This window comes from Hevea brasiliensis, chromosome 5 (assembly GCF_030052815.1).
Source record: "Hevea brasiliensis isolate MT/VB/25A 57/8 chromosome 5, ASM3005281v1, whole genome shotgun sequence".
NCBI lineage: Eukaryota > Viridiplantae > Streptophyta > Magnoliopsida > Malpighiales > Euphorbiaceae > Hevea > Hevea brasiliensis.
The window spans coordinates 93,251,408-93,254,037 of record NC_079497.1 but is presented as its reverse complement, the minus strand read 5'-3'; the positions used below and the strand labels follow the sequence as shown (position 1 = coordinate 93,254,037).

Sequence of the window (2,630 nt, the reverse complement as noted above, 5' to 3'; positions counted from 1 at the left end):
TATCCACAGAACCATCAGGATTTACCTTTACTGTAAATACCCATTTGCAACCAATAGCTTTCTTACCAGTGGGCAAAGGCAACAGTTCCCATGTACCATTAGCATCTAAAGCCTCCATTTCCTCTTTCATAGCAAGACACACCGGGATGAGACAAAGGCCTCACCAACAGTATTAGGGATGGGAATAGAGTCTAAAGAAGTAACAAAACACCGAGAACAAGAAGACAATTGATTATAAGAAACAAAAGAAGAGATAGGGTAAGTACATGAACGTTTACCTTTACGAAGAGCAATGGGTAAGTCTAGATCAGAATCATGATCAGTATGAGGTACAGGATCTCCCAACGAAGTAGCTGGTGGAGGATCTGAGTCAGGAATCTCCAATCTCCTGGAATAAACATGAACAACGGGAGGCCGAGTAGGTCTAGAGACGGAAGAAATAGGCTGTGAGAGAGGACTAGACATTGGTTGGACAGTATATATTAAGATATCATCTTCCTCCCCCTGACTCTCATACACAGATGATTGAGAAAAAAATGGAGTGGACTTAAAAAATGTGACATCTGCAGAAACAAGATAACGATTAAGAGTAGGAGAGAAACAACGGTACCCTTTTTGGATCCGGGAGTACCCAAGGAAGACACATTTGAGAGACTTTGGATCCAATTTAGTAACCTGCGGACGAACATCACGTACAAAACAAGTACAACCAAAAATACGGGGTTCAACGGGAAACAAAGATTTTGTAGGGAACAAAGCAGTATAAGGAATATCCCCATTAAGGACAGAAGAAGGCATACGATTGATCAAAAAACATGCCGTAGAAACTGCATCCGCCCAAAAGTATTTAGGAACTTTCATCTGAAAAAGAAGAGCACGAGTTACCTCAAGAAGATGCCGATTTTTTCTTTCGGCCACGCCATTTTGGGATGGGGTATCCACACAAGAAGACTGATGAAGAATGCCATTTTGTGTCATATAAGACTGAAATTGTGCTGAAAAATATTCTTTAGCATTGTCACTTCTTAATATGCGCACAGAAATATTAAATTGAGTTTTGATTTCATTACAAAAGGCACAAAAGATAGAAAACAACTCAGAACGATTCTTCATTAAATATAACCAGGTAACACGAGAGTAATCATCAACAAAAGTAACAAAATAACGAAATCCAGTGTTAGAAATGTAACAAGGACCCCAAACATCAGAATGAACTAACTCAAAAGGGGATGAAGCCCGTTTATTGACTCTAGACACAGAAGGCAAATGATGATGTTTTGCAAACTGACACGACTCACATTCTAGTACTGATAAAGACTGAAACTGAGGACACAACTTCTTCATGGTAGACAAAGAAGGATGACCCAATCTACAATGAGCTTCAAGAGGTGTTAAGGTACTGGAGCAAACAAGCGATCGCGGTACATGATTTTCCAGAATGTAGAGACCACCTGACTCACGTCCTCTACCAATAATCTGCTTCGTCGTAAGATCCTGAAACAAACACTGATCAGAAAAAAGGAAATATAACAATTTAAGGTACGAGTAAGTTTACTAACAGAAAGTAGATTAAAAGAGAAATTTGGTAGACACAAAACAGATGACAAAGAAATTGACGAAGTCGGATTCGCAGTTCCAGAACCCATGACACAAGAAGTAGAACCATCAGCTAAAGTAACAGTAGAGGAAGTGGGATTAGACTGAAAAGTAGATAGAAGACTAGAATTACCTGTCATGTGATCTGTTGCACCAGAATCAATAACCCATTTGGATGAGGAAGACACAAGCCATGTAGTGGATTTACGACTCGTGATCGCGATGATAGGAACTGGTAGGCTTTAGAGATGCCTGATACTGGGAAAACTGTGCAAAATCCTCTGCGGATACCAAAACAGTTTTCTCAGAGGAAGATACTGTAGAATCCTCTGCTGCCATATTTGCCATCTGTGATCGCTGATTTTTCCTCTGAAGTTGCGGACAATTATATTTTGTATGGCCAGGCTCATGACAATAATAACAAATGACTCCTCTTGAGTCCTGATTAGAATTAGCCTCTCCATTACGCTGATTATACATTGCTGTAATTCCTCCTCTACTTCCTCTTCTATTACCACATTTGTCCATTTGGATTACGGCTAATAAGAGCACTCTTGGCAGTTTGTGAAGATTGGGTACTCTCATGCGAAGGACCCGTGTGAATGTTTCATGCAAAGAGGAAATCTCGAGCTGGAAAGAATCGAGATTTAGCGATCTCATACTCAAGGAAGGCACGCAAGAAAACTCATAACGACAGTTGCTCCGTTGGGCTGCTGAACTTTCACATCGTAACTAAAAGGCAACAATACATTAAGTTCCTCATATACCCGTTTAAAATCCATAAAATAAGCCGTGAGAGACTTATTCTCTTTCTCAGCACGGTAGAATGCCTTACAAACATCATAAATACGGGAGATATTCCCTTTACCAGAATACAGAAAATCTAAGTAATCCATCAATTCCTTAACAAATTCACAGTGATTAATTAAACTAATTACCTCACTGTGAATCGAGTTCCGAAGCTGCAAAAATAACCGAGCATCCTCCCTTAGCCAAGTTTGTTGTGTATCATCAGTAGGTGGATCTTTAGTAAG

The 2,630-nt window shown here is 39.8% G+C and overlaps 1 long non-coding RNA gene across 1 annotated transcript; it reads right to left on the bottom strand.

The window, feature by feature from the left end:
- Positions 1 to 1,307: 1,307 nt before the first annotated feature.
- Positions 1,308 to 1,787, bottom strand: LOC131179941 (uncharacterized). The gene is made up of 2 exons (XR_009148937.1): positions 1,730 to 1,787; positions 1,308 to 1,494 (listed from the first exon to the last, which is right to left on the bottom strand). It is a non-coding gene; the product is annotated as an uncharacterized LOC131179941 (long non-coding RNA).
- Between the last annotated feature and the right edge of the window lie 843 nt (positions 1,788 to 2,630).